This window comes from Neodiprion lecontei, chromosome 5 (genome assembly GCF_021901455.1).
Source record: "Neodiprion lecontei isolate iyNeoLeco1 chromosome 5, iyNeoLeco1.1, whole genome shotgun sequence".
Classification (NCBI taxonomy): domain Eukaryota; kingdom Metazoa; phylum Arthropoda; class Insecta; order Hymenoptera; family Diprionidae; genus Neodiprion; species Neodiprion lecontei.
Genome location: NC_060264.1, coordinates 19,932,614 through 19,946,589, shown reverse-complemented (window position 1 = coordinate 19,946,589; position 13,976 = coordinate 19,932,614).

The following is a 13,976-nucleotide window of genomic DNA, read 5'->3' as shown; positions in this document are numbered from 1 at the left end:
CCTCAATTTTGAAGGCAGCTGTACTTGCTTCATCGAACGTAGGTTTTTTTTTTTTTTTGAATTTTTTTTTTGTGGCTTTTCACTGTCAATAGTTCCGACTCCGAGTCGGAGTGGAATAAGTTATTATTTTTTTTTTATTATTTTTCTTCGAAACTTAGTTTTTTGGCAATTCGCTAGCCTTGAGCTACATTTTTTTAACATTTATTTTCGTCAAAGTTTTTTTTTCGGAAATATTTTCGTACAGCTGCCTTCGAAATTGCTGCCCAAAACTCGAACGACTTTAGGGGGTGGCTGCCGCCCTTCCGGACAGGGTGGGGGGTGGCACCCCGGTTTTTTCATGTTCAGGGAGATTCAACCTCCAATTAAAAAAAAAAACCGTATGTTCGATGAGAGAAGTGATGCACCAAAAATGCCTACACTTAGGGGTGGCTGCCGCCCCCCGGACAGGGTGGGGGTTGGCAACCCGGTGTTTTCTTCAAGTATCCGACCTCCTCTAGCGATTGGTACTAGTTTCAATCGTATGTTCGATGACGGAAGATAACCTCGAACAAACTGACCGGAAGTGACATTTTTTTTGACACTCCGGACAGGATCCATTGTCTATAAAGTCTGGCACCCTATTGACCACTATATTCCCCATCGATTCATAGGCATTTTGGCTGTATGTTCTATGAGGGAAGATATGGTGTGGTCGGCTCCCCGACTATATGGATTCACGACAAAGTCAATGTTGTTTTACCCAGAATTCCAGCACTTTCCTAGAAGTTCTTCACAACCAACAACTATCGCGTGCAAAACGTTGGTAACGTACCATTGTCAGCGTGAAACTGAAAACATGACTGAAGAATATAAAGATGGATGCCCCTGGGTAAATTTTTGTGACCAGTTTTCGGCGGGCAGGTGGGCCCAGGCAGGCCTGGGAGCGTAGGAGGGTTATGTTCTATCGACTCTACCTAACGGGCTCGCACCGACATCCGTAGCAGCCAAAGTAGTGTCGGTGTGGAAGCTTGAGATTGAGTCAGTACAAAGTTAGTACGTAAGACTACTTGTCGACTGCTACTTAGAAATGTCGATCAGCTCAATCATCCCCGAAAGAAGACGCGTAACCGCGTCCACCGCCAACCGCCGCAATAACCTCCGAGCGCCACCAACCACCATCGTCCTTGTCCACCTAGTCCACGTCCGCCTCCGCCGCGCCGCCGTCGTATCCCACGTCGTCCTCATCCTGCTTGACCGCCACCGATCATTTCCAACCACCACCAAACGCTTCCTTACCCCTCCAGCCGCCACCAAACCCTCCAGCCACCTCCTGCCACCTACAGACACCTCCTACTACCCCCTGCCGACTCCTACCGCCATCACCGACCACCTTCTACTACCTCCTACCACCTCCTACCAGAGCCGACCACCTCCGATCATTTCCGAACACCTCCAACCACCTCCGACCACCACCGACCACCTTCGTCCTTCTTCTTCCTCCTCGACCCCCTGCTGCTCTATGTATTCTAAAACATTATTATTCATAACTATTCCGAAAACTTCTCATTTGCTCTCTCGATCTTGAATTTTCGTAGGCATAGAATCGAAACGCTGTTTTAGTTAGTCGCAAGTGAAGTATCTACGTTGGGTAGATAAGCAGAATTGTTTTTCGAAAAGTGTTCGTTTGGAGAAAAGTTCAGAGTAACTGTGATACATCACGGATGCGCTAATTTTGATCGAGATGAAATGGATGCTCCGTATTTGAGACAGTATTTAACGCAGTGTCCTGATTTGAAAACCTAAAAAGGTGATTGTCGGCGATTCTTTTTTTTTGATAGGAAGAGAAAGAACGAAGCTTCTTAAAACTTCGAGTGTATTTTAACACACATTTGAAAGGTATGAGCAAACATTGTTATCATCCAACTGTTGCAGAACGGCAGCGTTATTAGCAAATCCGTTAACTGAAGCATATATGTCTTCAGTCAAAGGCTGACCATCGAAGGACCTAGCCGCTTGAATTGGCAGGAAAGATACGTGCGTATTTCTTGTCTGTAATGTGTAAACTTATATCGTGATACATCTTGTCATATCATGCATGATACATCATACATCATACACATAGTATTATAGTTCAAAACCATAGTTTGGATGATCGGATTTTCAGAAAGTGATGTCACCCTAAATTTTTTTCTCTTGACGTCATCATTGTACAGTAATCAGCTAGCCGAATTCCTCAGTCTGGAAACAACCGCGCAGTAGAGCGGACGTACGGAAAGCGCGCTCCACAGATTTTGGGTACCGGGTTCTTTACCTTCTGGACCCTGCGCTCCGAGTCCGCTTCCTGGTGCACCTCGAAATCCAGGACTAGCGCTCCGTAGTTTCGACGCTCCAGGTCTGCTACCTGATGAAACTCGACCTCTAGGATAAGCGCTCCGTAGTTTCGGCGCTCCATGTCCGCAACCTGGTGGAACTCGACTTCTAGGACAAGCCGTCCGTAGTTTCGGCGCTCCAGGTCCGCTACCTGGTGAAACTCGACTTCTAGGATAAGCGCTCTGTGGTTCCTGCGCTCCAGGTCCGCTACCTGGTGAAAATCGACTGCTAGGACAAGCGCTCCGTAGTTTCGGCGCTCCAGGTCCGCTACCTGGTGAATCGCGACTCTCGGAGGACGAGGAAGACGAGGAGAACAAGGCGGACAAGGATGACGAGAATTTCTGCACGGTGAGTAGTTCATTTTTATAATATTTAATGTCAATTTTAATTATATTTTATCTAAAATATTTCAAACTTGTCATGTTTACGATAAATTATTTCAATGCATTTTTCGCGCAGGCCTGAATTCAGTATCTCTGAATTTGCTAATGAATGTTCTATAAATTACTCATAATCTTCTTGCTACAATGTGTCACTTACAAAATTATATAAATTCTTACACAATCTTTTTGATGTATTCTAATCCTGAACATATTAATTAGTATTCGAGATATAATCCAAGGTGGTTAGCAGTGGTCGTTGGGGGTGGTTGGTGGTGGTTGGGGGTGATGCAGGTGAACGAGGAAGAGGACTCAGAAAAGGAGGACGAGGATGACGGGGATTTGTGCACTGTGAGTGTGAAATTCATATAATCTTTGATAGAGTAGGAGTAGGATCAGGAATAGGATCAGGATCAGGAGTAGGATCAGGATCAGGATGAGGAGTAGGATCAGAAGTAGAATCAGGAGTGGAATCAGGAGTAGAATCAGGAGTGAGATCAGGAAAAGGTGTAGAAAAAGGAGTAAAAGTAGTGGAAGTCGTAGAAGTTGAAGTAGGTCGTAGTAGTAACCCACCCTATACCATACCCTACCTTACCCTACCACACCTTACCCTACCACACCCTACCCTACCCTATACCCTACCCTACACTATACCCTACCCTACCCTACACTACCACGTCCTACCCTTCACATGAGATGCGTTGACCGCAGCGTATTGCGACTGCGCCCGACCGGATTCTCTCGCAAAATTAAGTCGGAATAGTGCCTGAAAGAATTGATTCCAGCACTTTTCAAAATCGCGAAAATTTTCGCCGAAAATACAAAGGGGTTAACCTTCCTTTTTTTTTTACCAAAAAATTTTTCGTCTCAGGATTGATTCGTTTGACGCTTTCCCGACCATTTGGACCCCAAGGAACTCAGAAAACGCAGCGAAAAGAGCGTGGGATCAACAGGAGAGAAATTGAGAAGACAAATACACCTGCTGAAAAATGTCGAAAATTCGTGTTTTCGTTTTTTGGCTGTAACTTTCAATGCGTTGATCGCAGCGTATTGGGACTGCGCCCAATCGATTTCTCTCGCAAAATTACGTCGGAATAGTGCCTGAAAGAATTGATTCCAGCACTTTTCAAAATCGCGAAAATTTTCGCCGAAAATACAAAGGGGTTAACCTTCCTTTTTTTTTTACCAAAAAATTTTTCGTCTCAGAATTGATTCGTTTGACGCTTTACCGACCATTTGGACCCCAAGGAACTCAGAAAACGCAGCGAAAAGAGCGTGGGATCAACAGGAGAGAAATTGAGAAGAAAAATACACCTGCTGAAAAATGTCGAAAATTCGGGTTTTCGTTTTTTGGCTGTAACTTTCGATGCGTTGATCGCAGCGTATTGGGACTGCGCCCAATCGATTTCTCTCGCAAAATTACGTCGGAATAGTGCCTGAAAGAATTGATTCCAGCACTTTTCAAAATCGCGAAAATTTTCGCCGAAAATACAAAGGGGTTAACCTTCCTTTTTTTTTTACCAAAAAATTTTTCGTCTCAGAATTGATTCGTTTGACGCTTTCCCGACCATTTGGACCCCAAGGAACTCAGACAACGCAGCGTAAAGAGCGTGGGATCAACAGGAGAGAAATTGAGAAGAAAAATACACCTGCTGAAAAATGTCGAAAATTCGGGTTTTCGTTTTTTGGCTGTAACTTTCGATGCGTTGATCGCAGCGTATTGGGACTGCGCCCAATCGATTTCTCTCGCAAAATTACGTCGGAATAGTGCCTGAAAGAATTGATTCCAGCACTTTTCAAAATCGCGAAAATTTTCGCCGAAAATACAAAGGGGTTAACCTTCCTTTTTTTTTTACCAAAAAATTTTTCGTCTCCGAATTGATTCGTTTGACGCTTTCCCGACCATTTGGACCCCAAGGAACTTAGAAAACGCAGCGAAAAGAGCGTGGAATCAACAGGAGAGAAATTGAGAAGAAAAATACACCTCCTGAAAAATGTCGAAAATTCGGGTTTTCGTTTTTTGGCTGTAACTTTCGATGCGTTGATCGCAGCGTATTGGGACTGCGCCCAATTGATTTCTCTCGCAAAATTACGTCGGAATAGTGATGACAGAATTGATTCCAGCACTTTTCAAAATCGCGAAAATTTTCGCCGAAAATACAAAGGGGTTAACCTTCCTTATTTTTTTACCAAAAAATTTTTCGTCTCAGAATTGATTCGTTTGACGCTTTCCCGACCATTTGGACCCCAAGGAACTCAGAAAACGCAGCGAAAAGAGCGTGGGATCAGCAGGAGAGAAATTGAGAAGAAAAATACACCTGCTGAAAAATGTCGAAAATTCGGGTTTTCGTTTTTTGGCTGTAACTTTCGATGCGTTGATCGCAGCGTATTGGGACTGCGCCCAATCGATTTATCTCGCAAAATTACGTCGGAATAGTGCCTGAAAGAATTGATTCCAGCACTTTTCGAAATCGCGAAAATTTTCGCCGAAAATACAAAGGGGTGAACCTTCCTTTTTTTTTTACCAAAAAATTTTTCGTCTCGGAATTGATTCGTTTGACGCTTTCCCGACCATTTGGACCCCAAGGAACTTGGAAAACGCAGCGTAAAGAGCGTGGGATCAACAGGAGAGAAATTGAGAAGAAAAATACACCTGCTGAAAAATGTCGAAAATTCAGGTTCTCGTTTTTTGGCTGTAACTTTCGATGCGTTGATCGCAGCGTATTGAGACTGCGCCCAATCGATTTCTCTCGCAAAATTACGTCGAAATAGAGCCTGAAAGAATTGATTCCAGCACTTTTCAAAATCGCGAAAATTTTCGCCGAAAATACAAAGGGGTTAACCTTCCTTTTTTTTTGACCAAAAAATTTTTCGTCTCGGAATTGATTCGTTTGACGCTTTCCCGACCATTTGGACCCCAAGGAACTCAGAAAACGCAGCGAAAAGAGCGTGGGATCAACAGGAGAGATATTGAGAAGAAAAATACACCTGCTGAAAAATGTCGAAAATTCGGGTTTTCGTTTTTTGGCTGTAACTTTCGATGCGTTGATCGCAGCGTATTGGGACTGCGCCCAATCGATTTCTCTCGCAAAATTACGTCGGAATAGTGCCTGAAAGAATTGATTCCAGCACTTTTCAAAATCGCGAAAATTTTCGCCGAAAATACAAAGGGGTGTTACGCCCCGACGTACCGCCTTGGCGTAACTTTTTCAAAATTCCATTTCATTTCATTGCTTTAATTTCTTCAATGCACAGATATCATTTCATCAAAATCTCATATTCTAATAACGGCGAGTTCCACCCCTCCTGGCAAAAGTCACGTAGAGACCAACGATGATCCCTAGTATAAGGTTCAACTTTATTCTATTTATCTGGTACCAAGAACTGAGATGAGAGACTGCTGAGTTAGTATCAGTAGCGCTCAGCCTGGAAATATTCCTCTTTTCAAATTAAAATTATAATCAATAACTAGGATAAACCACTACCTTCAGAACCATCAAATTAAAATAGATTACTCATTGGAATGTATGAATGAATGTGTGAACATTGCATGCAAATATCTTTTGTTCATATTTTCAATGTGTCACCGACGAGATTGAGAATCGTCGGAACACCGTCGAAGAGCGAGAAGTAACGCTGACCATGTGGATTTGGGCACCAGGAGGTCGCCCTCGCACCTCATTGGCTAATTACCGTTGTAACTTATTACAACTGCAGCTCCTTGGACCCTCGGGCCCAAGAAGCCGCGTCTTTCGTCTGTCAAGTCGCGAGGTGCGTGGACGTCAACCCGGATTAGCCCTCTCGAGCAAGAGTAGCGTTTGGAAAATCTTAATTGTGACCGGCCTAAAGTCTCGCGCTAATTCGTTAAATTTGAGCATTCAGTTATTCTGTTAGCTGCAAAAGACTCACTATCTTCTACATTTCCATCTTTTCTGTTCTTTACTAAATCTCGTCATTTCGTGAATAGACATTTTTATGATATTCCATTTTCCTTAGTTAAAATTGAGTTCGGCCCTGATTCAAGCGAATCAGGTAATCTTAAGTAAAAATAATAATAATTACACTATCATTTTTAATAAATAATCGTTCCAATCAATTTTAACTTATCATCAAAATCACAAACAGACACTTTCAAATTTTCGATAACAAGATATCATTCTAAATTCACAAAGACCAAGTGACCAACGTTCAACATCATTCGATTCATCAACTCTTCCAAATTTGAGGTGAGGCCCCTGGTCCAGCAATCTACCGACGCAGACCGACACGATCCGACGGCTCTCAATCTCGTCGACCGATTCACCCAAAAGCTAAGTCAATCCGAGTGTTAACCCTCAAAAAATTAGACGAATTCTTGTTCACCTTGATAATCAAAACTACTTCAGTAAATTCACAAAAACCAAGCATAGAATTGGTGGCTAGCTTCACTACCCCCAATTAAATTCCACTTATTGTTTCCAAGAATTAACAAATAAGACTAAACGATTAAATATATATATTAAATATATATTTATATTATATTAAACGATTTAAGATAATCTAAAAAGAGAGATACAATACAATTATCACGACCAGCTAGTTATAACCATCGTTCAGAGTAGATGTTCCTGGTACCAAATAATATTATCTTCTAGAATAGTATAACACACGATTTTTATTCAATTTGAAAACTTTATAAATTGTTATTTTTGGCTCATATATATAATTATCACCATCGATTGTTACCAGATATTTCAATAACTAAATTGAACCAGAATATACTTCATCTTTTACCAGTTAAATCTTTTTAAACATTTATTTTGAGCGACCTTCTTCCCATTTTCTTTATTATAAAATAGCCTCAACTATTTAAACAAACCTCACAGACCTGTACAGGTCTATAGCGACACGATCCTACAAATTACCGGCTTACCGAAAGGTAAGTCTTTTCTTAGATTTAATTATTATTCATTGTCGTTACGTGGGAGCTAGATTATTCAATTAATCATAAACTACCACCGCTCAGTACACCCTCACCCCCACGTAACAGGGGTTAACCTTCCTTTTTTTTTTACCAAAAAATTTTTCGTCTCCGAATTGATTCGTTTGACGCTTTCCCGACCATTTGGACCCCAAGGAACTCGGAAAACGCAGCGTAAAGAGCGTGGGATCAACAGGAGAGAAATTGAGAAGAAAAATACACCTGCTGAAAAATGTCGAAAATTCAGGTTCTCGTTTTTTGGCTGTAACTTTCGATGCGTTGATCGTAGCGTATTGAGACTGCGCCCAATCGATTTCTCTCGCAAAATTACGTCGGAATAGTGCCTGAAAGAATTGATTCCAGCACTTTTCAAAATCGCGAAAATTTTCGCCGAAAATACAAAGGGGTTAACCTTCCTTTTTTTTTTACCAAAGAATTTTTCGTCTCAGAATTGATTCGTTTGACGCTTTCCCGACCATTTGCACCCCAAGGAACTCAGAAAACGCAGCGGAAAGAGCGTGGGATCAACAGGAGAGAAATTGAGAAGAAAAATACACCTGCTGAAAAATGTCGAATATTCGGGTTTTCGTTTTTTGGCTGTAACTTTCGATGCGTTGATCGCAGCGTATTGGGACTGCGCCCAATCGATTTCTCTCGCAAAATTACGTCGGAATAGTGCCTGAAAGAATTGATTCCAGCACTTTTCGAAATCGCGAAAATTTTCGCCGAAAATACAAAGGGGTGAACCTTCCTTTTTTTTTTACCAAAAAATTTTTCGTCTCGGAATTGATTCGTTTGACGCTTTCCCGACCATTTGGACCCCAAGGAACTTGGAAAACGCAGCGAAAAGAGCGTGGGATCAACAGGAGAGAAATTGAGAAGAAAAATACACCTGCTGAAAAATGTCGAAAATTCAGGTTCTCGTTTTTTGGCTGTAACTTTCGATGCGTTGATCGCAGCGTATTGGGACTGCGCCCAATCGATTTCTCTCGCAAAATTACGTCGAAATAGAGCCTGAAAGAATTGATTCCAGCACTTTTCAAAATCGCGAAAATTTTCGCCGAAAATACAAAGGGGTTAACCTTCCTTTTTTTTTGACCAAAAAATTTTTTGTCTCGGAATTGATTCGTTTGACGCTTTCCCGACCATTTGGACCCCAAGGAACTCAGAAAACGCAGCGAAAAGAGCGTGGGATCAACAGGAGAGAAATTGAGAAGAAAAATACACCTGCTGAAAAATGTCGAAAATTCGGGTTTTCGTTTTTTGGCTGTGACTTTCGATGCGTTGATCGCAGCGTATTGGGACTGCGCCCAATCGATTTCTCTCGCAAAATTACGTCGGAATAGTGCCTGAAAGAATTGATTCCAGCACTTTTCAAAATCGCGAAAATTTTCGCCGAAAATACAAAGGGGTTAACCTTCCATTTTTTTTTACCAAAAAATTTTTCGTCTCGGAATTGATTCGTTTGACGCTTTCCCGACCATTTGGACCCCAAGAAACTCAGAAAACGCAGCGAAAAGAGCGTGGGATCAACAGGAGAGAAATTGAGAAGAAAAATACACCTGCTGAAGAATGTCGAAAATTCGGGTTTTCGTTTTTTGGCTGTAACTTTCGATGCGTTGATCGCAGCGTATTGGGACTGCGCCCAATCGATTTCTCTCGCAAAATTACGTCGGAATAGTGCCTGAAGGAATTGATTCCAGCACTTTTTAAAATCGCGAAAATTTTCGCCGAAAATACAAAGGGGTTAACCTTCCTTTTTTTTTTACCAAAAAATTTTTCGTCTCCGAATTGATTCGTTTGACGCTTTCCCGACCATTTGGACCCCAAGGAACTCAGAAAACGCAGCGAAAAGAGCGTGGGATCAACAGGAGAGGAATTGAGAAGAAAAATACACCTGCTGAAAAATGTCGAAAATTCAGGTTTTCGTTTTTTGGCTGTAACTTTCGATGCGTTGATCGCAGCGTATTGGGACTGCGCCCAATCGATTTCTCTCGCAAAATTACGTCGGAATAGTTCCTGAAAGAATTGATTCCAGCACTTTTCGAAATCGCGAAAATTTTCGCCGAAAATACAAAGGGGTTAACCTTCCTTTTTTTTTTACCAAAAAATTTTTCGTCTCGGAATTGATTCGTTTGACGCTTTCCCGACATTTGGACCCCAAGGAACTCAGAAAACGCAGCGAAAAGAGCGTGGAATCAACAGGAGAGAAATTGAGAAGAAAAATACACCTGCTGAAAAATGTCGAATATTCGGGTTTTCGTTTTTTGGCTGTAACTTTCGATGCGTTGATCGCAGCGTATTGGGACTGCGCCCAATCGATTTCTCTCGCAAAATTACGTCGGAATAGTGCCTGAAAGAATTGATTCCAGCACTTTTCGAAGTCGCGAAAATTTTCGCCGAAAATACAAAGGGGTTAACCTTCCTTTTTTTTTGACCAAAAAATTTTTCGTCTCGGAATTGATTCGTTTGACGCTTTCCCGACCATTTGGACCCCAAGGAACTCAGAAAACGCAGCGGAAAGAGCGTGGGATCAACAGGAGAGAAATTGAGAAGAAAAATACACCTGCTGAAAAATGTCGAATATTCGGGTTTTCGTTTTTTGGCTGTAACTTTCGATGCGTTGATCGCAGCGTATTGGGACTGCGCCCAATCGATTTCTCTCGCAAAATTACGTCGGAATAGTGCCTGAAAGAATTGATTCCAGCACTTTTCGAAATCGCGAAAATTTTCGCCGAAAATACAAAGGGGTAAACCTTCCTTTTTTTTTTACCAAAAAATTTTTCGTCTCGGAATTGATTCGTTTGACGCTTTCCCGACCATTTGGACCCCAAGGAACTCAGAAAACGCAGCGAAAAGAGCGTGGGATCAACAGGAGAGAAATTGAGAAGAAAAATACACCTGCTGGAAAATGTCGAAAATTCCGGTTTTCGTTTTTTGGCTGTAACTTTCGATGCGTTGATCGCAGCGTATTGGGACTACGCCCAATCGATTTCTCTCGCAAAATTACGTCGGAATAGTGCCTGAAAGAATTGATTCCAGCACTTTTCAAAATCGCGAAAATTTTCGCCGAAAATACAAAGGGGTTAACCTTCCTTTTTTTTTTACCAAAGAATTTTTCGTCTCAGAATTGATTCGTTTGACGCTTTCCCGACCATTTGGACCCCAAGGAACTTGGAAAACGCAGCGAAAAGAGCGTGGGATCAACAGGAGAGAAATTGAGAAGAAAAATACACCTGCTGAAAAATGTCGAAAATTCAGGTTCTCGTTTTTTGGCTGTAACTTTCGATGCGTTGATCGCAGCGTATTGGGTTTGCGCCCAATCGATTTCTCTCGCAAAATTACGTCGGAATAGTGCCTGAAAGAATTGATTCCAGCACTTTTCAAAATCGCGAAAATTTTCGCCGAAAATACAAAGGGGTTAACCTTCCATTTTTTTTTACCAAAAAATTTTTCGTCTCGAAATTGATTCGTTTGACGCTTTCCCGACCATTTGGACCCCAAGGAACTCAGAAAACGCAGCGAAAAGAGCGTGGGATCAACAGGAGAGAAATTGAGAAGAAAAATACACCTGCTGGAAAATGTCGAAAATTCCGGTTTTCGTTTTTTGGCTGTAACTTTCGATGCGTTGATCGCAGCGTATTGGGACTACGCCCAATCGATTTCTCTCGCAAAATTACGTCGGAATAGTGCCTGAAAGAATTGATTCCAGCACTTTTCAAAATCGCGAAAATTTTCGCCGAAAATACAAAGGGGTTAACCTTCCTTTTTTTTTTACCAAAGAATTTTTCGTCTCAGAATTGATTCGTTTGACGCTTTCCCGACCATTTGGACCCCAAGGAACTTGGAAAACGCAGCGAAAAGAGCGTGGGATCAACAGGAGAGAAATTGAGAAGAAAAATACACCTGCTGAAAAATGTCGAAAATTCGGGTTTTTCGTTTTTTGGCTGTAACTTTCGATGCGTTGATCGCAGCGTATTGGGACTGCGCCCAATCGATTTCTCTCGCAAAATTACGTCGGAATAGTGCCTGAAGGAATTGATTCCAGCACTTTTCAAAATCGCGAAAATTTTCGCCGAAAATACAAAGGGGTTAACCTTCCTTTTTTTTTTACGAAAAAATTTTTCGTCTCCGAATTGATTCGTTTGACGCTTTCCCGACCATTTGGACCCCAAGGAACTCAGAAAACGCAGCGGAAAGAGCGTGGGATCAACAGGAGAGAAATTGAGAAGAAAAATACACCTGCTGAAAAATGTCGAATATTCGGGTTTTCGTTTTTTGGCTGTAACTTTCGATGCGTTGATCGCAGCGTATTGGGACTGCGCCCAATCGATTTCTCTCGCAAAATTACGTCGGAATAGTGCCTGAAAGAATTGATTCCAGCACTTTTCGAAATCGCGAAAATTTTCGCCGAAAATACAAAGGGGTGAACCTTCCTTTTTTTTTACCAAAAAATTTTTCGTCTCGGAATTGATTCGTTTGACGCTTTCCCGACCATTTGGACCCCAAGGAACTCAGAATTCGCAGCGAAAAGAGCGTGGGATCGACAGGAGAGAAATTGAGAAGAAAAATACACCTGCTGAAAAATGTCGAAAATTCAGGTTTTCGTTTTTTGGCTGTAACTTTCGATGCGTTGATCGCAGCGTATTGGGACTGCGCCCAATCGATTTCTCTCGCAAAATTACGTCGGAATAGTGCCTGAAAGAATTGATTCCAGCACTTTTCGAAATCGCTAAAATTTTCGCCGAAAATACAAAGGGGTTAACCTTCCTTTTTTTCTTACCAAAAAATTTTTCGTCTCAGAATTGATTCGTTTGACGCTTTCCCGACCATTTGGACCCCAAGGAACTCAGAATTCGCAGCGAAAAGAGCGTGGGATCGACAGGAGAGAAATTGAGAAGAAAAATACACCTGCTGAAAAATGTCGAAAATTCAGGTTTTCGTTTTTTGGCTGTAACTTTCGATGCGTTGATCGCAGCGTATTGGGACTGCGCCCAATCGATTTCTCTCGCAAAATTACGTCGGAATAGTGCCTGAAAGAATTGATTCCAGCACTTTTCGAAATCGCTAAAATTTTCGCCGAAAATACAAAGGGGTTAACCTTCCTTTTTTTTTTACCAAAGAATTTTTCGTCTCAGAATTGATTCGTTTGACGCTTTCCCGACCATTTGGACCCCAAGGAACTTGGAAAACGCAGCGAAAAGAGCGTGGGATCAACAGGAGAGAAATTGAGAAGAAAAATACACCTGCTGAAAAATGTCGAAAATTCAGGTTCTCGTTTTTTGGCTGTAACTTTCGATGCGTTGATCGCAGCGTATTGGGACTGCGCCCAATCGATTTCTCTCGCAAAATTACGTCGGAATAGTGCCTGAAAGAATTGATTCCAGCACTTTTCAAAATCGCGAAAATTTTCGCCGAAAATACAAAGGGGTTAACCTTCCATTTTTTTTTACCAAAAAATTTTTCGTCTCGAAATTGATTCGTTTGACGCTTTCCCGACCATTTGGACCCCAAGGAACTCAGAAAACGCAGCGAAAAGAGCGTGGGATCAACAGGAGAGAAATTGAGAAGAAAAATACACCTGCTGAAAAATGTCGAAAATTCGGGTTTTCGTTTTTTGGCTGTAACTTTCGATGCGTTGATCGCAGCGTATTGGGACTGCGCCCAATCGATTTCTCTCGCAAAATTACGTCGGAATAGTGCCTGAAGGAATTGATTCCAGCACTTTTCAAAATCGCGAAAATTTTCGCCGAAAATACAAAGGGGTTAACCTTCCTTTTTTTTTTACCAAAAAATTTTTCGTCTCCGAATTGATTCGTTTGACGCTTTCCCGACCATTTGGACCCCAAGGAACTCAGATTCGCAGCGAAAAGAGCGTGGGATCGACAGGAGAGAAATTGAGAAGAAAAATACACCTGCTGAAAAATGTCGAAAATTCGGGTTTTCGTTTTTTGGCTGTAACTTTCGATGCGTTGATCGCAGCGTATTGGGACTGCGCCCAATCGATTTCTCTCGCAAAATTACGTCGGAATAGTGCCTGAAAGAATTGATTCCAGCACTTTTCGAAATCGCGAAAATTTTCGCCGAAAATACAAAGGGGTGAACCTTCCTTTTTTTTTACCAAAAAATTTTTCGTCTCGGAATTGATTCGTTTGACGCTTTCCCGACCATTTGGACCCCAAGGAACTCAGAATTCGCAGCGAAAAGAGCGTGGGATCGACAGGAGAGAAATTGAGAAGAAAAATACACCTGCTGAAAAATGTCGAAAATTCAGGTTTTCGTTTTTT